We start from the raw sequence: 23,488 nt of genomic DNA on the forward strand, positions 1-23,488 counted from the left end.
GCAGAGCCAGTACCTCCGGGGTGGTCTTTCAGACCAGGTAGCTATCTGTCGTAAAGGACAGGATCTAGGGTCTGCTGGTGACAGTCTGCTGGCTGGGTGGGTTGGAGCTGAGTGCACAGGTATCTCTAAGACTCACTTCTTTTCTTCATTCCTTTTAAAATGATAGTTTACAGTCCACTCATACATACTCTACTCATGCACAGAGTTCTGGTACCTAAGTGCCCCAAATAAAAGCCCTTCGAACAAGTAGGTCCATCCCACACACAAGGGTAAGGCTCTGCACCAGAGTCCAGCCCTTAGCATAAGAAAGTCCATCAAACACACATAGGATGAGGTACTCCACCAAAGTGCAGCCCTTAGCATGAGTAGGTCTATCACACACACAAACAGTGAGGTTCTCCACCAGAATCCAGCCCTTAGCATGAGTAGAGTAGGTCCATCACGCACACAGGGAGAGGTTCTCCACCAGAGTTCAGCCCTTAGCATGAGTAGGTCCACCACACACAAAGGGTGAAGTTCTCCACCAGAGTCCAGCCCTTAGCATTAGTAGGTCCATTAGGTACACACAGGGTGAGGTTCTCCACCAGAGTCCAGCCCTTAGCATGAGTAGGTCCATCAGGTGCACACAGGGTGAGGTTCTCCACCAGAGTCCAGCCCTTAGGATGAGTAGGTCCATCAGGTGCACACAGGGAAAGGTTCTCCACCAGAGTCCAGCCCTTAGGATGAGTAGGTCCATCAGGTGCACACAGGGAGAGGTTCTCCACCAGAGTTCAGCCCTTAGCATGAGTAGGTCCACCACACACAAAGGGTGAAGTTCTCCACCAGAGTCCAGCCCTTAGCATTAGTAGGTCCATTAGGTACACACAGGGTGATGTTCTCCACCAGAGTCCAGCCCTTAGGATGAGTAGGTCCATCAGGTGCACACAGGGTGAGGTTCTCCACCAGAGTCAAGCCCTTAGCATGAGTAGGTTCATTAGGTACACACATGGTGAGGTTCTCCACTAGAGTCCAGCCCTTAGCATTAGTAGGTCCATCAGGCACATGCAGGGAGAGGTTCTCCACCAGAGTCCAGCCCTTAGCATGAGTAGGTCCATCACGTGCACACATGGTGAGTTTCTCACCAGAGTCCAGCCCTTAGCATGAGTAGGTCCACCACACACAAAGGGTGAAGTTCTCCACCAGAGTCCAGCCCTTAGCATTAGTAGGTCCATTAGGTACACACATGGTGAGGTTCTCCACCAGAGTCCAGCCCTTAGGATGAGTAGGTCCATTAGGTACACACAGGGTGAGGTTCTCCACCAGAGTCCAGCCCTTAGGATGAGTAGGTCCATCAGGTGCACACAGGGTGAGGTTCTCCACCAGAGTCCAGCCCTTAGCATGAGTAGGTCCACCACACACAAAGGGTGAAGTTCTCCACCAGAGTCCAGCCCTTAGCATTAGTAGGTCCATTAGGTACACACAGGGCGATGTTCTCCACCAGAGTCCAGCCCTTAGGATGAGTAGGTCCATCAGGTGGACACAGGGTGAGGTTCTCCACCAGAGTCCAGCCCTTAGCATGAGTAGGTTCATTAGGTACACACATGGTGAGGTTCTCCACTAGAGTCCAGCCCTTAGCATTAGTAGGTCCATCAGGCACATGCAGGGAGAGGTTCTCCACCAGAGTTCAGCCCTTAGCATGAGTAGGTCCATCACGTGCACACATGGTGAGTTTCTCACCAGAGTCCAGCCCTTAGCATGAGTAGGTCCACCACACACAAAGGGTGAAGTTCTCCACCAGAGTCCAGCCCTTAGCATTAGTAGGTCCATTAGGTACACACAGGGTGAGGTTCTCCACCAGAGTCCAGCCCTTAGCATTAGTAGGTCCATCAGGTGCACACAGGGTGAGGTTCTCCACCAGAGTCCAGCCCTTAGCATTAGTAGGTCCATCAGGTGCACACAGGGTGAGGTTCTCCACCAGAGTCCAGCCCTTAGCATTAGTAGGTCCATTAGGTGCACACAGGGAGAGGTTCTTCACCACAGTCCAGCCCCTACCATGAGTAGGTCCATCACAAACACAAAGGGTGAGGTTCTCCACTAGAGTCCAACTCTTAGCATGAGAAGGTCCATCAGGTGCACACAGGGTGGGATTCTCCACCAGAGTCCAGCCCTTAGCATGAGAAGGTCCATCACATGCACACATGGTGAGGTTCTCCACCAGAGTCAAGCCCTTAGCATGAGTAGGTCCATTAGGCACACACATGGTGAGGTTCTCCACCAGAGTCCAGCCCTTAGCATGAGAAGGGCCATCACATGCACACATGGTGAGGTTCTCCACCAGAGTCCAGCCTTTTGCGTGACTAGGTCCATCAGGTGCACACAGGGAGAGGTTCTCCACCAGAGTCCAGCCCTTAGCATTAGTAGGTCCATCAGGTGCACACAGGGTGAGGTTCTCCACCAGAGTCCAGCCTTTTGCGTGACTAGGTCCATCAGGTGCACACAGGGAGAGGTTCTCCACCAGAGTCCAGCCCTTAGCCTTAGTAGGTCCATCAGGTGCACACAGGGTGAGGTTCTCTACTAGAGTCCAGCCCTTAGCATGAGTAGGTCCATCAGGTACACACATAGTGAAGTTCTCTACTAGAGTCCAGCCCTTAGCATGAGTAGGTCAATCAGGCACACACAGGGTGAGGTTCTCTACTAGAGTCCAGCCTTTCGCATGACTAGGTCCATCAGGTGCACACAGGGAAAGGTTCTCCACCAAAGTGCAGCCCTTAGCATGAGTAGGTCCATCATGTGCACACAATGGTGAGGTTCTCCACCAGAGTCCAGCCCTTAGCATGAGTAGGTCAATCAGGTGCACACAGGGTGAGGTTCTCCACCAGAGTCCAGCCCTTAGCATGAGAAGGTCAATCAGGTGCACACAGGGTGAGGTTCTCCACCAGAGTCCAGCCCTTAGCATGAGTAGGTCAATCAGGTGCACACAGGGTGAGGTTCTCCACCAGAGTCCAGCCCTTAGTGTGAGTAGGTTCATCGGGTGCACACAGGGTGAGGTTCTCCACCAGAGACACTTTTACACACAATTATGGAAGTTCCCTTCTGGCATTGATCTCACAGTCATGAGTTTGAGCCGTGAAGAGCATTATTCTAAGGTCTCAATGCTTTCCTGAAGTCCACCATCTGCCCACTGACCTCACTGGATCTAGCTACCCATCTAAGGACGGATCATCTCACAAGGTTCTGCCATGTGTATCTCTGCTGTGTTTTCTTTATTTTCATTCAAAAATTTGACACACCTAGTAATTTGTAAAGTGTTCTCATGTCTTCAATCCTAGATGTTACTTTTGTACTAAATTGGTAAAAAGGAAATTGCTACATAAGTTGATTGCCAAAATATATAACAAGGGCAAAGCTCAACCGGCTGATGTATTGCAATATACTTACTTATTCATTAACAGGAGCTCATGAATGACGGCTCTTCTGTAGTGCTTTCAATTACTCCCACTTAAGATGAAGATATTATAACCTCGTTTCTATAAAATTATTCAATATGCCAGAATTATTCTCAGTGTGTCTCTCTCTCTCTCTCTCTCTCTCTCTCTCTCTCTCTCTCTGTGTGTGTGTGTGTGTGTGTGTGTGTGTGTGTGTGAATGCACACATGCGCACATATGCTTTCAAACTCTGAAATTATTTCAGGGAAAAGTCTGACTACTTTAAATGATTTATAGCCTTTCTGAATTGACCCATCTGAAAATCTGGACCATCATCTTTGGTTTTTATGTGAGCTGTTGAAAGTTTCAAAGAGTGAACTTGAGAATAAGTTGAGAATCGGTACACACAGGGACTCACTTTTCATCAGATGGAGGGACAGAAGCTTTTGCACCCTCAATGGGCTAGCATCCCCACGAGCTCATGAGTGGAATATTGCAAGTCGAGGATGCATTTGCCCTGCCTACCGAGTGCATTGACCTGCTGACTTCAGGCCTACTGGACACATTTCCCCCCTGCCTACTGCATGCGTTTGCCCTGCTGACTGCACACCACAACACAGCATCAATACCTTGGAGATCGTGTGACTGACGGGGAGGAGGGGCCCGCTGTTTCTGCCCTCATCACAGAGAGTCTTGCCCTGCATATTAATCAGAGAGATTGAAACTCAAAATTCAACTGAATACCATCTGGTTTTGATCATGGCAAAACTGAAAAAGCCTAAGAAGCCACACTAGGCAGATAGCTGTTGAGAGTCAGTCTCCCTCTTCCCGAAGCCTGAGCTGCTGAGAACCACAACCTTCTGCTTCTGCTTCCCCTTCCAGGGGAGGTGGAGCGCATGCTCACGGGAAGCTCAGTCGACGACTGCTAGGCAACCCGCAAGGTAAGGAGGAGGACCAGCGTGGCGGGTAGGTTTGGGCCACCCTCACTGAGTCCAGCACCGACCCACTCTGCTCCGTGCTGGCGAGGACGGACACCCGGCGCCTGGTGCGACAGAGGCCTGGCCGAAGACTGTGGAGAGGAAACCCCAGCCCACAGCCATCTGGAGGCGGCCACACTGCTCAGGGGCACAGGCCTGGTGCTGCCGTCCCCACTTCACTCCTGGGTGCACAGGGAGGTGCTGCCGCACACATGTGGCCTGCCCTGACCACGCTGCTGGCTCCTGTCAGTGCAGAGCTGTGTGGAAGTCCAGTGAGGCCAAGGGACCCCAGAGTGACTCTCCTGTAAAGTCTGATGGTTTGCTGACATTCATCGATTGACTTCACCAGTTGGAGAAGGCAGGCCTCTCATTGATTATTTTTGCCAAATTCCATAGTGAATAGGCTGAACTTTATGTAGGTGAAAATATTTCAACTGGACTGACTAAAAAGACGCTGCTCATAAACGTGGCTCACTGAGGCTTCCCAGGGGATCCAGGCGGCTGGTGGGTCAGTGTGAGGCCTGAAGCTCTGCTGGTGGGGCACAAACTGACAAGGCTTCTGCCCCCAGTGTGCCTGTCACCCTGCGCTGTTCTCAGGAAATGACCAGCTGGCCGCTCCCCGGTAGGGCAGGGCCTGGCCCACGAGAGGGTCTGCGTGAGCTGCCCTCCTCCTCCCTGCACAGGGCAGGTTCCGCACAGGCTCTGACCCAGGACGGAGCAGGTCTTCTGGGGGTGTCCTCTCCGAGCCTCCTGGGCTCCTCTCCTAGCCTAGACACGCTCCTGCCTGAAACCTGCTCCCGGTTCCCTCCAAGCAGAGGAGCGCTGCAGCTCCTCTTGGGGTCCTCGCTCCAGGGGCGGCAAGCAGGCCCCCTGGAGGGGACAGCACCAGGGCTCTGTCCACTCCTTTCTAGGCTTGGATGACACAGCCCAGAGGACTGGCATGCCATTGTGTGAAGGGACCCGTGCCACCCCGGCTGCCCTTCCGTCCATCCTTCCCCAAGGGACATAGGGGCACCTCGCCTGCCTGGCCTAGGGTGTGCCTTCTGCTTATGTTCCCTCTCCTCTCCCTGGGGCCCTGTGCTCTCTGGGGTGGGTGTGTCTGACCCAGGGCTGGGCATGTGTGGTCCTTCTCCTCTCCCTGGGGCCCTGTGCTCTCTGGGGTGTGTCTGACCCAGGGCTGGGCATGTGTGGCCCTTCTCCTCTCCCTGGGGCCCTGTGCTCTCTGGGGTGGGTGTGTCTGACCCAGGGCTGGGCATGAGTGGTCCTTCTCCTCTCCCTGGGGCCCTGTGCTCTCTGGGGTGGGTGCCCCTGACCCAGGGCTGGGCATGTGTGGTCCTTCTCCTCTCCCTGGGGCCCTGTGCTCTCTGGGGTGGGTGTGTCTGACCCAGGGCTGGGCATGTGTGGCCCTTCTCCTCTCCCTGGGGCCCTGTGCTCTCTGGGGTGGGTGTGTCTGACCCAGGGCTGGGCATGAGTGGTCCTTCTCCTCTCCCTGGGGCCCTGTGCTCTCTGGGGTGGGTGTGTCTGACCCAGGGCTGGGCATGAGTGGTCCTTCTCCTCTCCCTGGGGCCCTGTGCTCTCTGGGGTGTGTCTGACCCAGGGCTGGGCATGAGTGGCCCTTCTCCTCTCCCTGGGGCCCTGTGCTCTCTGGGGTGTGTCTGACCCAGGGCTGGGAAAGTGTAGCCCTTCTCCTCTCCCTGGGGCCCTGTGCTCTCTGGGGTGGGTGTGTCTGACCCAGGGCTGGGCATGTGTGGCCCTTCTCCTCTCCCTGGGGCCCTGTGCTCTCTGGGGTGGGTGTGTCTGACCCAGGGCTGGGCATGAGTGGTCCTTCTCCTCTCCCTGGGGCCCTGTGCTCTCTGGGGTGGGTGTGTCTGACCCAGGGCTGGGCATGAGTGGTCCTTCTCCTCTCCCTGGGGCCCTGTGCTCTCTGGGGTGGGTGTGTCTGACCCAGGGCTGGGCATGAGTGGTCCTTCTCCTCTCCCTGGGGCCCTGTGCTCTCTGGGGTGTGTCTGACCCAGGGCTGGGCATGAGTGGCCCTTCTCCTCTCCCTGGGGCCCTGTGCTCTCTGGGGTGGGTGTGTCTGACCCAGGGCTGGGAAAGTGTAGCCCTTCTCCTCTCCCTGGGGCCCTGTGCTCTCTGGGGTGGGTGTGTCTGACCCAGGGCTGGGCATGTGTGGCCCTTCTCCTCTCCCTGGGGCCCTGTGCTCTCTGGGGTGGGTGTGTCTGACCCAGGGCTGGGCATGAGTGGCCCTTCTCCTCTCCCTGGGGCCCTGTGCTCTCTGGGGTGTGTCTGACCCAGGGCTGGGCATGAGTGGTCCTTCTCCTCTCCCTGGGGCCCTGTGCTCTCTGGGGTGCCCCTGACCCAGGGCTGGGCATGAGTGGCCCTTCTCCTCTCCCTGGGGCCCTGTGCTCTCTGGGGTGTGTCTGACCCAGGGCTGGGCATGTGTGGTCCTTCTCCTCTCCCTGGGGCCCTGTGCTCTCTGGGGTGTGTCTGACCCAGGGCTGGGCATGAGTGGTCCTTCTCCTCTCCCTGGGGCCCTGTGCTCTCTGGGGTGGGTGTGTCTGACCCAGGGCTGGGCATGAGTGGCCCTTCTCCTCTCCCTGGGGCCCTGTGCTCTCTGGGGTGGGTGTGTCTGACCCAGGGCTGGGCATGAGTGGTCCTTCTCCTCTCCCTGGGGCCCTGTGCTCTCTGGGGTGGGTGTGTCTGACCCAGGGCTGGGCATGAGTGGCCCTTCTCCTCTCCCTGGGGCCCTGTGCTCTCTGGGGTGGGTGTGTCTGACCCAGGGCTGGGCATGAGTGGCCCTTCTCCTCTCCCTGGGGCCCTGTGCTCTCTGGGGTGGGTGTGTCTGACCCAGGGCTGGGCATGAGTGGTCCTTCTCCTCTCCCTGGGGCCCTGTGCTCTCTGGGGTGGGTGTGTCTGACCCAGGGCTGGGCATGAGTGGCCCTTCTCCTCTCCCTGGGGCCCTGTGCTCTCTGGGGTGGGTGTGTCTGACCCAGGGCTGGGCATGAGTGGCCCTTCTCCTCTCCCTGGGGCCCTGTGCTCTCTGGGGTGGGTGTGTCTGACCCAGGGCTGGGCATGAGTGGCCCTTCTCCTCTCCCTGGGGCCCTGTGCTCTCTGGGGTGTGTCTGACCCAGGGCTGGGCATGAGTGGTCCTTCTCCTCTCCCTGGGGCCCTGTGCTCTCTGGGGTGGGTGTGTCTGACCCAGGGCTGGGCATGAGTGGCCCTTCTCCTCTCCCTGGGGCCCTGTGCTCTCTGGGGTGGGTGTGTCTGACCCAGGGCTGGGAAAGTGTAGCCCTTCTCCTCTCCCTGGGGCCCTGTGCTCTCTGGGGTGGGTGTGTCTGACCCAGGGCTGGGCATGTGTGGTCCTTCTCCTCTCCCTGGGGCCCTGTGCTCTCTGGGGTGTGTCTGACCCAGGGCTGGGCATGAGTGGTCCTTCTCCTCTCCCTGGGGCCCTGTGCTCTCTGGGGTGGGTGTGTCTGACCCAGGGCTGGGCATGAGTGGCCCTTCTCCTCTCCCTGGGGCCCTGTGCTCTCTGGGGTGGGTGTGTCTGACCCAGGGCTGGGCATGAGTGGCCCTTCTCCTCTCCCTGGGGCCCTGTGCTCTCTGGGGTGTGTCTGACCCAGGGCTGGGCATGAGTGGTCCTTCTCCTCTCCCTGGGGCCCTGTGCTCTCTGGGGTGGGTGTGTCTGACCCAGGGCTGGGCATGTGTGGCCCTTCTCCTCTCCCTGGGGCCCTGTGCTCTCTGGGGTGGGTGTGTCTGACCCAGGGCTGGGCATGAGTGGTCCTTCTCCTCTCCCTGGGGCCCTGTGCTCTCTGGGGTGGGTGTGTCTGACCCAGGGCTGGGCATGAGTGGTCCTTCTCCTCTCCCTGGGGCCCTGTGCTCTCTGGGGTGTGTCTGACCCAGGGCTGGGCATGAGTGGTCCTTCTCCTCTCCCTGGGGCCCTGTGCTCTCTGGGGTGGGTGTGTCTGACCCAGGGCTGGGCATGAGTGGTCCTTCTCCTCTCCCTGGGGCCCTGTGCTCTCTGGGGTGGGTGCCCCTGACCCAGGGCTGGGCATGAGTGGTCCTTCTCCTCTCCCTGGGGCCCTGTGCTCTCTGGGGTGGGTGCCCCTGACCCAGGGCTGGGCATGTGTGGTCCTTCTCCTCTCCCTGGGGCCCTGTGCTCTCTGGGGTGTGTCTGACCCAGGGCTGGGCATGAGTGGCCCTTCTCCTCTCCCTGGGGCCCTGTGCTCTCTGGGGTGGGTGCCCCTGACCCAGGGCTGGGCATGAGTGGTCCTTCTCCTCTCCCTGGGGCCCTGTGCTCTCTGGGGTGGGTGTGTCTGACCCAGGGCTGGGCATGAGTGGTCCTTCTCCTCTCCCTGGGGCCCTGTGCTCTCTGGGGTGTGTCTGACCCAGGGCTGGGCATGTGTGGCCCTTCTCCTCTCCCTGGGGCCCTGTGCTCTCTGGGGTGGGTGTGTCTGACCCAGGGCTGGGCATGTGTGGTCCTTCTCCTCTCCCTGGGGCCCTGTGCTCTCTGGGGTGTGTCTGACCCAGGGCTGGGCATGTGTGGCCCTTCTCCTCTCCCTGGGGCCCTGTGCTCTCTGGGGTGGGTGTGTCTGACCCAGGGCTGGGCATGTGTGGTCCTTCTCCTCTCCCTGGGGCCCTGTGCTCTCTGGGGTGGGTGCCCCTGACCCAGGGCTGGGCATGAGTGGCCCTTCTCCTCTCCCTGGGGCCCTGTGCTCTCTGGGGTGGGTGCCCCTGACCCAGGGCTGGGCATGTGTGGTCCTTCTCCTCTCCCTGGGGCCCTGTGCTCTCTGGGGTGGGTGTGTCTGACCCAGGGCTGGGCATGAGTGGCCCTTCTCCTCTCCCTGGGGCCCTGTGCTCTCTGGGGTGGGTGTGTCTGACCCAGGGCTGGGCATGAGTGGTCCTTCTCCTCTCCCTGGGGCCCTGTGCTCTCTGGGGTGGGTGTGTCTGACCCAGGGCTGGGAAAGTGTAGCCCTTCTCCTCTCCCTGGGGCCCTGTGCTCTCTGGGGTGTGTCTGACCCAGGGCTGGGCATGAGTGGTCCTTCTCCTCTCCCTGGGGCCCTGTGCTCTCTGGGGTGGGTGTGTCTGACCCAGGGCTGGGAAAGTGTAGCCCTTCTCCTCTCCCTGGGGCCCTGTGCTCTCTGGGGTGGGTGCCCCTGACCCAGGGCTGGGCATGAGTGGTCCTTCTCCTCTCCCTGGGGCCCTGTGCTCTCTGGGGTGTGTCTGACCCAGGGCTGGGCATGTGTGGTCCTTCTCCTCTCCCTGGGGCCCTGTGCTCTCTGGGGTGTGTCTGACCCAGGGCTGGGCATGTGTGGCCCTTCTCCTCTCCCTGGGGCCCTGTGCTCTCTGGGGTGGGTGTGTCTGACCCAGGGCTGGGCATGTGTGGTCCTTCTCCTCTCCCTGGGGCCCTGTGCTCTCTGGGGTGTGTCTGACCCAGGGCTGGGCATGTGTGGCCCTTCTCCTCTCCCTGGGGCCCTGTGCTCTCTGGGGTGGGTGTGTCTGACCCAGGGCTGGGCATGTGTGGTCCTTCTCCTCTCCCTGGGGCCCTGTGCTCTCTGGGGTGGGTGCCCCTGACCCAGGGCTGGGCATGAGTGGTCCTTCTCCTCTCCCTGGGGCCCTGTGCTCTCTGGGGTGGGTGTGTCTGACCCAGGGCTGGGCATGTGTGGTCCTTCTCCTCTCCCTGGGGCCCTGTGCTCTCTGGGGTGGGTGTGTCTGACCCAGGGCTGGGCATGTGTGGCCCTTCTCCTCTCCCTGGGGCCCTGTGCTCTCTGGGGTGGGTGTGTCTGACCCAGGGCTGGGCATGAGTGGTCCTTCTCCTCTCCCTGGGGCCCTGTGCTCTCTGGGGTGGGTGTGTCTGACCCAGGGCTGGGCATGAGTGGCCCTTCTCCTCTCCCTGGGGCCCTGTGCTCTCTGGGGTGGGTGCCCCTGACCCAGGGCTGGGCATGAGTGGTCCTTCTCCTCTCCCTGGGGCCCTGTGCTCTCTGGGGTGGGTGCCCCTGACCCAGGGCTGGGCATGAGTGGCCCTTCTCCTCTCCCTGGGGCCCTGTGCTCTCTGGGGTGGGTGCCCCTGACCCAGGGCTGGGCATGTGTGGCCCTTCTCCTCTCCCTGGGGCCCTGTGCTCTCTGGGGTGTGTCTGACCCAGGGCTGGGCATGAGTGGTCCTTCTCCTCTCCCTGGGGCCCTGTGCTCTCTGGGGTGCCCCTGACCCAGGGCTGGGCATGAGTGGCCCTTCTCCTCTCCCTGGGGCCCTGTGCTCTCTGGGGTGGGTGTGTCTGACCCAGGGCTGGGCATGTGTGGTCCTTCTCCTCTCCCTGGGGCCCTGTGCTCTCTGGGGTGGGTGCCCCTGACCCAGGGCTGGGCATGAGTGGCCCTTCTCCTCTCCCTGGGGCCCTGTGCTCTCTGGGGTGGGTGTGTCTGACCCAGGGCTGGGCATGAGTGGTCCTTCTCCTCTCCCTGGGGCCCTGTGCTCTCTGGGGTGGGTGTGTCTGACCCAGGGCTGGGCATGTGTGGCCCTTCTCCTCTCCCTGGGGCCCTGTGCTCTCTGGGGTGGGTGTGTCTGACCCAGGGCTGGGAAAGTGTAGCCCTTCTCCTCTCCCTGGGGCCCTGTGCTCTCTGGGGTGGGTGCGTCTGACCCAGGGCTGGGCATGTGTGGCCCTTCTCCTCTCCCTGGGGCCCTGTGCTCTCTGGGGTGGGTGTGTCTGACCCAGGGCTGGGCATGTGTGGTCCTTCTCCTCTCCCTGGGGCCCTGTGCTCTCTGGGGTGTGTCTGACCCAGGGCTGGGCATGTGTGGTCCTTCTCCTCTCCCTGGGGCCCTGTGCTCTCTGGGGTGGGTGCCCCTGACCCAGGGCTGGGCATGAGTGGCCCTTCTCCTCTCCCTGGGGCCCTGTGCTCTCTGGGGTGTGTGTGTCTGACCCAGGGCTGGGCATGTGTGGTCCTTCTCCTCTCCCTGGGGCCCTGTGCTCTCTGGGGTGTGTCTGACCCAGGGCTGGGCATGAGTGGCCCTTCTCCTCTCCCTGGGGCCCTGTGCTCTCTGGGGTGGGTGCCCCTGACCCAGGGCTGGGCATGAGTGGTGCAGCCCCTTTTCCCTGCCCTTTGGGGCTGGCTATGTGCAGAGCACACTGGCACCCACAGGCCTGGGGCTCTGGGTTGATCTCCTTGCACACCTTCCCTGGAGCTGAGGGAGTGAGGGAGCAGGGCCAGGCTTGGGGTAGGCAGCCCCGGGGACAGGCCCAGGAATCTCCACTCTGAGTGTGACAGGCCTGAGGGTTCCCCTTTGGGGTTTCAGAGACAGGAACTATGCCTGGGCTGATTTCTGGTCACCAAGAGAAACTGAGAGAAGGTCCTTTTCCTTCCCAGAGCTGCCTGAGCAGGGTACCACGAAGTCCCCTCGGGCTGCACCTTGCACACACCCACTCCCCCACTGCAGCATGTGCGTCTGCGTGTGCATACACACCCTGTGTATCACATCAGTGTGTGTGCACGTCACATGGGGCCAACATGGACAGTTCACCAAAACACCCATCCCTCTGGGTCTGGGCACCTCCTGCCCCTGTAGCCCGCCTGGGTGGCTGGTGAGTTGCTGGGCTTTTCCTGCCGGCAGCCAGGCCCAGGCCCATCTTAGTCCAGCCCACCTCACAGAAGCTCTGAGGAGGCGGAGGGGTGGGAGGTGCACGGACTCCCTGGCCAGGACCCTCCTGACCACCCACCCACTGCAGAAGGTGGTCTTCCTGCCCGCATGCCCAGGGCAGAGGGGGACACGCAGGCAGCGCCACCCAGGCAGACCACGGTGTGGTGCAGTGTGGGCCAGGGTGGCCAGAGGGGCCCAACTGGGTACATACAGCCCTCCTCTGTGGGCTCCACTCAGAGCCAGTGCAGCACCCGGCAGGGACCCTGGAAGGAGATGTGAGGTGGGCAGCTGGGCTGGGCTGACTGGGGAGCAGGCGGAGGGCTGGCAGACAGCTGGCAGCACAGTGTGCAGGTGTCTGTGGGGTTTCCCCAAGGCCAGCCTCTGAAGTGGGCTGAGGGGAGGTGAGCAGCAGCAGCCAAGGGGCCGAGGGAGGAGAGAGCCATCCCTTGCAGAGCCTGCACATCTGCCCTCTCGGACCGTGGCCTCAGCCCGGGTTACAGAGCTGCAGGTCAGCTCTCCTGGCCGCCGCCTGCAGGCAGCCATCTCTACAGGTGACCCGGCGGTGCGGCTGCTCTGGAGAACCCTGACTCCTACAGGGGGAGGGAGTGTCAGGCACATGAAGGATGACCTCAGATCACCCCTGAGCTGGTGACATGTGCACGTCACTGCGTGGCTGACCTCAGGTGACTGGGTGGGCAGCACGGGCTCCGGCCACACCCACTGGAGCCCCACCAACCAAGTCCGACGACTTGTGAAACGACGGGAAGACTGCAGTGTTTCCAGACACCCTTCCCGAAACGTGCCTGCGTCTCAGTCACTCCTCAAGATCCCCAAGGGCTGTAGGGCACCGGCTCCGTCCCTGTTCACACGGCCCTCTCAGGTTACCCGCTGACCACGTGTGGCCCTCCCCGAGAAGCACAGCTGCCCTCTGTTCTCATTTGTCTCTGAGATGCTGAAGGCCCTCACTGGGGCATGGAAATGGCCATCCCCAGGCCCCTTCACTGCCGCTCCCCGGGGCTCAGCCGTCAGACTCCCAGCACTTCCACGACTCCACGGCAGGGTCCTCGGTGCCGAGCACTGGGGACAGAGCGGAGGACGTGCCTGGCCTGCCCTCGGGGTCTGCAGTGGAGGCCGGGCTCAGGGGGGTGCTGCAGAAGGCAGCTCTCCATCAGCAGGCCAGGGTCCCAGCAGGTTTTTTTTTTAGAGAGAGAGTTTTTTTGAGAGAATTTTTTAATATTTATTTTTTCAGTTTTCGGCAGACACAACATCTTTGTTGGTATGTGGTGCTGAGGATCGAACCCGGGCCGCACGCATGCCAGGCGAGCGCACTACCGCCTGAGCCACACCCCCAGCCCCCAGCAGGCTTTGAGCTTGGCACCATTGGTCTACTTTCACACCGGCAGCCTGTCTGGAATCCTGGTAGCTGCTGTCTCCCATCCGCTCCTCTCAAACTCCAGAGCAGGGTCGCCTGCAGGCTGAGCAGTCGGGGGGGTCTTGAGTTTCTGCTTTGAAAAGCATCAGGGGACGCGGCGCAGCTGGCTAGGAACCCCAGCCTAAGGAATCAGGCAGGACATTTCTTAGGAGCCAAAGAGAGTCGGAGGGCCTCTGGGGCTGGGAGGGTGAGGAACTGCAGGGCCTCTGCAGTCGTCCAGGGCACTCCCTGACCCGGCAGGAGGCGGCAGGGATGCCTCCGAAGCACCAACAGAACGTGAGGAAGCCAAGTTGCCAGGCTGGCCTTAAACTTGTGGTCCTCCGACCTCAGCCTCTCCAGGGCCGGGACCGCGGGCACTCCCTTCTTCTTAGGGGCACAATGGTTTCCCTGTGTGCACAGACCACATTTCCTTCATCTGTTCGTCCACTGATGGACACCAGGGATCCACACCTGGGTACTCACTCCCACCTCCTCTAGGTCAGCATCGTCCACCTCACTACAGCCAGAAGTGGCCTGCTGAGGTGGACCCAAGGTGCCTCCTCCAGAGCCCCTCACAGTGCCCTGCTGTGGAGCCCGCTGGCCAGGAGGAGCCTCTGCTGCTGGGTTTGCAGTCCCCTGGACCTCAGCAGACTGCTGGAGCCTGGGGTCTCCTAACCCTGGAGAATCCCTCCATGCACCACTGTGGACAGAGGCGCGTCCAGATAGACGGTGACCTCCAGGTGATGTGGCCAATGTGCCTGAAGATGCCTGGGTGCCATGCAGGCCTCTGAAGCCACAGGAGGCCGACACAGTGAATGAAACCCAACTGCTGCTGGGGGCAAGAGGGGACCACTTGTTCCTGCAAGCCCCAGGGCACCTCCATCAGGGACTGGGTTAGACAGCAAGGCAGGACTGCCATGGCTAGAGAGCGCTCCCACGGCAACGCTGCAGGAGCACAGGCTGGGCTACAGGTCAGGAGGACAGGGTGAGAGGAGCTACAGACCAGGCCATCTTCCTAGACCTCCTGGAAATGCCGGAGCATGGCTCTCAGCTGGATCAGGAGGCCCAGGGGTCAGAGCAGTGCCCAGCAGGGTGCAGGGAGGAGGACCCAGGAGGTCAGAGCAGTGCCCAGCAGGGTGCAGGGAGGAGGACCCAGGGGTCAGAGCAGTGCCCAGCAGGGTGCAGGGAGGAGGACCCAGGAGGTCAGAGCAGTGCCCAGCAGGATGGAGGGAGGAGACCCAGGGGGTCAGAGCAGTGCCCAGCAGGGTGGAGGGAGGAGGACCCAGGAGGTCAGAGCAGTGCCCAGCAGGATGCAGGGAGGAGACCCAGGGGTCAGAGCAGTGCCCATCAGGGTGCAGGGAAGAGGACACAGGGGATCAGAGCAGTGCCCAGCAGGGAACAGGGAGGAGACCCAGGGGGTCAGATGTGTCAGAGCAGTGTCCAGCAGGGTGGAGGGAGGAGACCCAGGGGGTCAGAGCAGTGTCCTGCAGGGTGCCAGCAGGAAGACCCATGGGGGACAGAGCAGTGCCCAGCAGGGTGGAGGGAGGAGACCCAGGGGGTCAGAGCAGTGTCCTGCAGGGTGCCAGCAGGAAGACCCATGGGGGACAGAGCAGTGCCCAGCAGGGTGGAGGGAGGAGGACCCAGGGGGTCAGAGCAGTGCCCAGCAGGGTGCAGGGAGGAGACCCAGGGGGTCAGAGCAGTGTCCAGCAGGGTGCAGGGAGGAGGACCCAGGGGGTCAGAGCAGTGCCCAGCAGGGTGCAGGGAGGAGACCCAGGGGGTCAGAGCAGTGCCCAGCAGGGTGCAGGGAGGAGGACCCAGGGGGTCAGAGCAGTGCCCATCAGGATGCAGGGAGGAGGACCCAGGGGGTCAGAGCAGTGTCCTGCAGGGTGCAGGGAGGAGACCCAGGGGGTCAAAGCAGTGCCCATCAGGATGCAGGGAGGAGGACACAGGGGGTCAGAGCAGTGCCCAGCAGGGTGCAGGGAGGAGACCCAGGGGTCAGAGCAGTGCCCATCAGGATGCAGGGAGGAGGACCCAGGGGGTCAGAGCAGTGCCCATCAGGGTGCAGGGAGGAGACCCAGGGGTCAGAGCAATGCCCATCAGGATGCAGGGAGGAGGACCCAGGGGGTCAGAGCAGTGCCCAGCAGGGTGCAGGGAGGAGACCCAGGGGGTCAAAGCAGTGCCCATCAGGATGCAGGGAGGAGGACACAGGGGGTCAGAGCAGTGCCCAGCAGGGTGCAGGGAGGAGACCCAGGGGTCAGAGCAGTGCCCATCAGGATGCAGGGAGGAGGACCCAGGGGGTCAGAGCAGTGCCCAGCAGGGTGCAGGGAGGAGACCCAGGGGTCAGAGCAATGCCCATCAGGATGCAGGGAGGAGGACACAGGGGGTCAGAGCAGTGCCCAGCAGGGTGCAGGGAGGAGACCCAGGGGGTCAAAGCAGTGCCCATCAGGGTGCAGGGAGGAGACCCAGGGGTCAGAGCAATGCCCATCAGGATGCAGGGAGGAGGACACAGGGGGTCAGAGCAGTGCCCAGCAGGATGCAGGGAGGAGACCCAGGGGGTCAGAGCAGTGCCCATCAGGATGCAGGGAGGAGGACACAGGGGGTCAGAGCAGTGCCCAGCAGGGTGCAGGGAGGAGACCCAGGGGGTCAGAGCAGTGCCCATCAGGATGCAGGGAGGAGACCCAGGGGTCAGAGCAGTGCCCAGCAGGGTGCAGGGAGGAGACCCAGGGGTCAGAGCAGTGCCCAGCAGGATGCAGGGAGGAGACCCAGGGGGTCAGAGCAGTGCCCATCAGGATGCAGGGAGGAGACCCAGGGGTCAGAGCAGTGCCCAGCAGGGTGCAGGGAGGAGACCCAGGGGGTCAGAGCAGTGTCCTGCAGGGTGCAGGGAGGAGGACTCAGGGGTCAGAGCAATGCCCATCAGGATGCAGGGAGGAGACCCAGGGGTCAGAGCAGTGCCCAGCAGGGTGCAGGGAGGAGGACACAGGGGGTCAGAGCAGTGACCAGCAGGGTGGAGGGAGGAGACCCAGGGGGTCAGAGCAGTGCCCAGCAGGGTGCAGGGAGGAGACCCAGGGGGTCAGAGCAGTGTCCTGCAGGGTGCAGGGAGGAGGACCCAGGGGTCAGAGCAATGCCCATCAGGATGCAGGGAGGAGACCCAGGGGTCAGAGCAGTGACCAGCAGGGTGGAGGGAGGAGACCCAGGGGGTCAGAGCAGTGCCCAGCAGGGTGCAGGGAGGAGACCCAGGGGGTCAGAGCAGTGTCCTGCAGGGTGCCAGCAGGAAGACCCATGGGGGACAGAGGAAGTTAAAGGAGAAGCAGAGGATGCTTTTGAGAGTGTCCCTGGTCAGGGGAGTTCTGAGACCTTGGGGACTGAGGCAGTGCTGGCTCATTCTGGAGGGCCTCCTTGCCCCACCTGTGCCTGGAGGTCCGCCCCAGGTGGCCCTTGCCTTCCCACCATCTGCTTCCAACAGGAGATGAAGGGAGCTCCTGCCAGGCTTGATCCCCACGAAAGGTCACTCCCCAGGGTGGGAAACCTTCTAGAAACAGGAAGAAGGCCAGCCCATGATAAGAGTGTGCTGCCATCTGTATCTGGAGTTGTTTTTAACATTATGGAGTGGCAAGTTAGTGGGTCCTCAGAAAGCCACGCCCAGGGGACGTGGCAGGCACCCACCATGAAGCACCTCTCCAGGGTGGCGGGAGATGGCTCCAGTCGCCTCTCAGAGGCTGTGCCCACAATTATGGCCCAGACAGCTGCCAGAGGGGAAGCGGCCTGTGCGTGGGTCCCTGGAGAGGGCGTGCAGGGAGAGCCGCCGTGTCCTGGGGCTGCTCTGAAGCCCATGAGGGGAGCCTGCGCTGTCCTGGCGCTGTCCTGACTGCACCTGTTTTCAGCTCTTCTGGCTCACAGGGCCCTCTCCCCACTGCTACCAGGAGCTTGGCTCCAGCCCCTCCTGGAATTCCAGGCTCATGCACTGGGAGCAGCCGCTGGGGTCCTGGCTCAGCCTGGCTTGGGGGTCTCTGCCGCAGTGGGAAGGAGCCTGCTCCTGGTCTCTCCTCCGTTTCTCACACGCAGCAAATCCTGAAATCCAGGGCAAATCCTGGAAGTGCCTCCAGACCCAGGTGGTTTCTACAGCTAGTTCACGGTTCTCTTCCACGAGCCTCGGGTTGGGCTGAGCTAGGTGCCATGCAGGGCCCTGCAGGAGGCTGGGAGGAGGGGTGGAGACGGGTGAGGAGGAGGAGGAGGAGAGGCCCGCCCAGCTGCGGAGACCCTGTGGAGGCCAGCTCTCTGGGGGTCAGTGCCAGGGGCCACATGACACATCCCTCAGAATTTCACCAGCCACTTCCCTGGGGATTCAGAGGACCGTCCTCCCCACTAGAAATAAAGGAATGATCATTCCTCCCACTCGGGCAGCTGAGGCCCAGGTGTGTGGCTCCATGCACAGCTGGACCATCTGGCCATGTGTAGAGGGGAGCCCCGGGGACTGTGCTCCCCACATGTCCATCCTGCCAAGACTTTAGAAGGTTCTATAGGGCCTCCTAATAAGAAGGAAGCAAACCCAGAACTCAACTGTGCGGTGTGCACACTGGTTCTGCACCCCCTGAACACTAGTGCCCCATGTCTGTGCAGGGCCTGCTGGACCACAGGCCTCAGGTCCCCGCTGGTCCTGACACCAGGCTCAGGATCCTGCTGGGCAGACGGAGATGCAGAGGGCGTCAAGTGGCCTTGCTAGGGTCAGGGTTGGGAGTGGCCCTGACAGTATTCAGGTTGGGAAGCCTCTCTAGAGCCCCAAGCAGGAGCCAGGTGCCTCCTGCCAAATTTGAGGCCACTTACAAGACAGGAATGAGAGGCCGTGGGCTCTGATGAATGCTGCTCTTGGAAGGAGACGACGGGCTGTGGCCACCCAAGAGCACGAGACACGGCTCCCAGGTGGTTTCTACAGCCAGTTCATGATTCTCTTCCACGAGCCTGGGTTCGGCTGAGCCGGGTGCTGTTCTCAGTCCTACACGTGCTCCGTCGGAGTGGAGTGGTCTCTGGCTCTGGACACTGGGTGCTTCCTGCCACCTGGTTCTTGGAAGGAGACCCTATCAGAAGCTTCCTGTGTATCTGGGCCCTTTGTGGAGCCCACCAGAGTCTTCCCAGCTGCTGAAGCCTGTTGTGGGTTCGACATGAGTCGTCCCCCAAAACCTCATGTGTGAAACAACACAACAGAGTCCAGAGAGGACAGGAGAGGGGTTATGAGGGCCGTGGCCTAATCCCGCCTTGATCCCCTGCTGAGGGTTCACTAACTGGGAAGCAGCTGCACGTGGGCAGGGTGTGGCTGGAGGAGGTGGGTCTTTGGGGCCTAACATGGGGGTGTACCTTTGGTCCCTGGGAAGTAGAGCTCTTTCTCTGCTCCCCGGTGGCCATGTCCTGAGCTGTGCTCCTCCTCCACACTCTTTCGCCTTGATGTTTTGACTCACCTCTGCCCAGAGCCACGGAGTCAGCAGACCATGGACTGAGACCTCTGAAACCAGGAGCCACAAATAAACTTCTCCTCCTCTAAAATTATTCTTGTCATGTTTTTTGGTCACAGTGGTGAAAAGCTGACCAAAACGGAAATCAGTATGGAGAAGTAGGGTCACTACTGTGACTACCTGACCCTGTGCTTCAGAAGATTCTAGAGCTGATTGGTGGGGGAAGGAATCTTGAAAAGTTTAGGAGGGAAGCTGGAAACAGTTTTAGAACGTGGTTAGCAGAGATCAGCGGGCACTTCTGACGGAGCTCAGATTTCAGAGGAAAAGGACTGTATTGGAAATTGGAATAAAGGCCATTAGTGTCACATTCTGGCGAAGGAGTCCTCTACCTTTTGACTGTGTCTGAGGATGTCTGAGGCTGAATTTAAAGGTGATAGATTTCTTAATCTGGCAGAAGAGATTCCAGGGCAGCACAGCACTCAGATGGAGTCACGGATACTGCTGGCAGCTTTTAGCCAAGTTTAGTCTGAAAATCGGGAGTAGAAAGCCAAGCAGAAAGATTTGAAAAAATGGAGTTGGGCCAGAAAAGTGTGAGTAAAAGTGAGCTAAGGAAGGTGTGGTCGTTAAAGACTTCACAGTCAGTAAAGAGATGCTGCATACTTTTGTGAGAGTAGGAGCAAATGTGACTCCATTTTGTTTTGTGACTTCACCCTGTAAAACAGCCATGCCAAGTAGAGGGGTCATGACTGGGGCGAGATGTTCTTCTCCTTTTGCTATAGAAACCTTTAAGAACATGAACTACCTAATGGGGCATTGTTTCTGTAACTGGGGTGACTGGGCTAACTGGGATTGGTTAGGCTTCCCTCCGCCTGACTGCACTCTCCTGCTTCTGTAACCTGGCTGGCTTGCATTGGCTGGACCCCCGAACATCCCTTTTGTGGTTTTCAGGCTTATAAGGAGCGCCCTTGCAATGGTGTGGGGCTGATCAGGAGAACAGCTTTATATTCTGGTCAGTCCCACCGGTGCGCTTCAATAAAGGCTTGATTTGATGATACGTGAGTGGCCTGGAAGTCCCTTTATGAAACCCCGGGACGAAGCTTCAACTATCACTTTACCCAAAAGTTGTAGGAAAACCGACTTGAGGGCCTCTTGGGAGTTGGCAAGAGCACACCCATCTCAGACTCAAGGCTGTAAAAGTAAAGATTCCCTTGAGAAGAGACCCCGGAGCACCCTTCTGGCACAGGAGGGCCTAGGAGTGGTTTCTCCAGGCTCAGCTACTCTGGCACTTAGAGGCTGTGGCACTGGGGTCCCAGGAGGCTGGGCTACTGCTCAAGGTGGGGGCAGACCTTGGTGTCAACCACATGGGCAGGTTCTGCAGGTTTGCAGGAAGCTGGAGTTAGGGTTTCCAAGGAAGGCCTGGGAGGCCAGGCAAGGGGCAGCAGAGTCAGAGTCCCTGCAGGCTGCCCCCGACACACACATGCACAGACACGAGGAGGAAGCCGACGCTGCAGTGGACACCCCCGAGATCAGGAGAGGCTTGCGATGTGGGGTGTCTGCCGAGGAGAGCTGCCAGGACGAGCACCAGCAGGCCAAGGGAGGCCGTGCCCGGGGCGAGCTACATCGGCTTCTGGAGAGGGCACTGCAGTGCGCGGGCCCTGGAGGGGACGGAGCGCATGGGGACTGTGTGCACAGCTGGCCATCCCTTCTTTCTGCTGCCAGTCCTCCCTCATGGAGTGGAAGTGCTCACTTTGGGCCTTTACACATTGGATTGTGTGATTTGCTTTTCATTTTTGCAGGGGCTCACGCGGAGAGTTGGTCCTGGGTCTCAGAGGACAGGAGCCCCCCAGCACTCCCTGACAGTGACGGTGCCAGGCCTTCCTTCCCACCCCCTCTGACCTGCAGTGGTGGCAGGGAACACGCCACCCATGTCACGTGACCTGGATGACAGGTGCTCAGCCAGCCTGGGTCTGCTGAAGACCCGGTGTCTCCAAGGTTCTGGTCAGCCACCTGCTCTAGCAAACCTGTCCAGCATCCAGGGGAACAGCGGGGTCCCTGTGGCCCAGGTCCCCAGGAGCACGCCCTGGCCGGCTCACCCAGCGCCTCCCCATCGAACTGCTCCTCAGGACAGCCCACAACGTCACCCGGCACCTGCAGCGCTTCCTGGCCTGGTCTGTCACACCCCCTGCCCATTCTGTGGCTGTGCCTGTTTCAACCCGTTCTGCAACTTGCCAGAGTCAGCCACAGCGGCTTCAGGCCCCCACGTGCATTTTACCTGTAGCACACCTTAGGTTTTAAATCCCGAGCAGCAAGCTGTGGTATGTCTTTAGGATGGGGAGCAGTGGACATCTCCTCAGGTAGGCCTACAAATGGCCAGGAGACATGGAGCGGGTGGAAATGAACTGTGAATGGGTGGTTCCCAGAGTCTGCCCTCCCAAGGGCCAGGGCCTGGCAGTAAAGCTCCAGGAATCTTTCCACCCGTTCCCAGACACATCCTCGCAGAGAATCCAAGATGATGACAGTATCACTCCAAGAATAAATGGGGGGGGACCGCAGCAAAATCACACGGGCAGCATGAGGGTCCCCAGAGGGCAAGGCAGGACGGCTCAGGTCCACATGGCCTGGGTTAGGTTGCCGCTGGACAGAGCAGAGCTTCCCCCGCAGAGGTGGAGCAGGAAGTGCGACTGTGAGGACACCACGGGTGGGGTCTGTACCCTGCTGTGTCCCAGGAGTCCCAGGCCGCACTGCAAGCCTCCTGCTCTGGAACCACACACTTCTCATGGCCTGTGGCCTCAGTTTCGCACCCAGTGTGGGGTCGTAGGTGTAGCCTCTGTCTCTAAGGTTGCTCTCCAGGCACGAGGATCCACGGGGAGATGGACCAGGCGGCCGGTGCAGGTGTGTGCTCTACACACCAGGAACCAGAGCACACTGCACACACCAGGCACCGCCCCTGTCACCTACTCTGCAAGTCTCAGTGACTCTGGAGCCCCTCCTGACCCTCCATGTCCTGCACACTCCTCACACATGGCGTCTCTGCACCTCCATGCCCACCACCGCCCACCACGGGGTCTGGCTCAGCCACTGCACCCGGGGCCTCTCCTGCGTTCCTGCAGACGCCCGCACTCTCAGAGAACCAGGAAGCTTTGGTAGCCTCAGCTCTGGTCAGGCGAGCTCCAGGGTGGTCCTATTGGATCAAACCTGCGCCCCCCGCGTGGATCCACGTCCGGCCTGCGCCAACCCCCACGTGCCCTAAGTCCAACAGCCACAGATAAATCCCACGGCACCCCTGAGTGGCCTGTCCTCGGCCACACCTGGACTTCCTGGTGCTCCCCCAGGGCCTGCGAGGCTGAACCTGCCCAGGCCCCTGAAGCCTCCTGCTCCCGACACCCTGCAGCTCCAGCCTGCTGGCTGAGGTCACCCCCTGCCACTGCACCTGGCTCCTGACATCATTTGCTTTATTGTTCCCAAGTGTTTCAGGTCCTTGAAGACAAGAGCTTTGCCACTTACAATCTCTCAACTTTCTCAGAGGAGAGACCAAGGCGTGTTTAGACACCAGTGCTCAGCTGTGTCTGGTTTCCCAGAACAGAGACCAAGGCGTGTTTAGACACCAGTGCTCAGCTGTGTCTGGTTTCCCAGAACAGAGACCAAGGCGTGTTTAGACACCAGTGCTCAGCTGTGTCTGGTTTCCCAGAACAGGGCTACAGACAGCTCCCTGGGACTCTGGGGAGGTCCTTCCAGGGGCCACTTCTGCCGGTGTATCCCGCAGCTCTGCTCAGCATCCTGCAGGGAACGCTGACCTGCAGACTCCCCTCCTACCCTGGAAGAGCGTGGCCTCGGGGACACTCACAGAGGGCGGCCATCACCCCAGGGCTGAGGTGGGACCACGAACCCCTCCCAGGCCTCCTCCTGGTCACTGAACTCCATGCCTCGACCCCGCTGGGCCCCAGTGCTCACACTGTGGCTGCTGTGTTCCAGCTGTGTCCCTGGAGATGTTTCTAAACAAGCACAGATCATGGGCTGAACAAAGAAGACACCTGGCCTGAGGAGGCCCCCCAGGACAGAGGGCGCACACCCCTCTGCCTCAGGCCAGATGCTCCTGGCCTTCCCAGTCCAATCTCTGGCCCTCCTGGGCCTCTGGCCTCCGACTCCAGAGTGGAGGACTTCTCAGGTCCTCCATCACAGAGCCAGTCCCAAGACAGTCCTCTCACATCTGCAGGGACCGCTCGACTGGGAATCCTACCGAAAATCTGTGAGACCAGGAAGCACAGCATGGTTCTCCAAGTGACTGAGCACCCGCAAGACTCCATGAGAGACTCCTTCCTGCTAGGAGCGTTAGGACACACCACCAAGCCCAGCACTGCTCCCCTAGGCCCACGCAGCACTGTCCAGCACACAGCCCAGCTCACAGCCCTGCACTGCTCCCGTGGGCATACACAGCAGAGTCCAGCAAGAGGCCAGCTCACGGCCCTGCACTGCTCCCCTGGGCCCACACAGCACTGTCCAGCACAGAGCCCAGCTCATGGTCCTGCACTGATCCCCTGGGACCACACAGCAGTGTCCAGCACACAGCCCAGCTCACAGCCCTGCACTGCTCCCCTGGGACCCCACAGCACTGTCCAGCACAGAGCCCA

This window comes from Urocitellus parryii, chromosome 14 (assembly GCF_045843805.1).
Source record: "Urocitellus parryii isolate mUroPar1 chromosome 14, mUroPar1.hap1, whole genome shotgun sequence".
In the NCBI taxonomy this organism is placed as follows: domain Eukaryota; kingdom Metazoa; phylum Chordata; class Mammalia; order Rodentia; family Sciuridae; genus Urocitellus; species Urocitellus parryii.